The following is a 525-nucleotide window of genomic DNA, read 5'->3' as shown; positions in this document are numbered from 1 at the left end:
TTATATCATTTTAAGCACTGAGATGCACATTCCTCCCACCAAATCCAAGCATCAGTAACACACTTTATAGTCACCTGGAACAACTACAAAAGACATCTAACTTCTACGTCATGGCACAAGACCGAAGGGCTAAAGCTCAGGTGGTCGCTGGTTCGGATCAGTAAGTAAGTAAGTAAGTAAGTAAGCAAATCGTTATTTGTTCCTCATTTTAAAATAACTAGTAGATTCTGGGGGCCTTATTCTTCACATCTTTATTTTATGCATAGTCGAGTAGCTTTTTATGCTCATTATAGACCATGCCACTTTGGAGACCTGCTTAGTACTACGAAACATTCGTAGAATTAAATACGAATTTTTGTTTCCAGCTACACAGCTGCATAAAGGTCTCTTTGACTCAATAAATCTTGTTGAAAAGGAAAGTTTAGCTCCTTAGAACCAAAATATTCAGGACTTTGGAGTAAATTTGGATCATTCTGAATTTGTAAAGCTATTTAACGTGATTTTTTCTTTTCATTTCCCTTGGAA

Source organism: Berghia stephanieae, chromosome 14 (assembly GCF_034508935.2).
Source record: "Berghia stephanieae isolate SIO BIC M18660-M18661 chromosome 14, UCSD_Bste_1.3, whole genome shotgun sequence".
NCBI classification, from domain to species: Eukaryota; Metazoa; Mollusca; class Gastropoda; order Nudibranchia; family Aeolidiidae; genus Berghia; species Berghia stephanieae.
The sequence above is the reverse complement of the archived record's forward strand: the minus strand, read 5'-3'. Positions refer to the sequence as shown.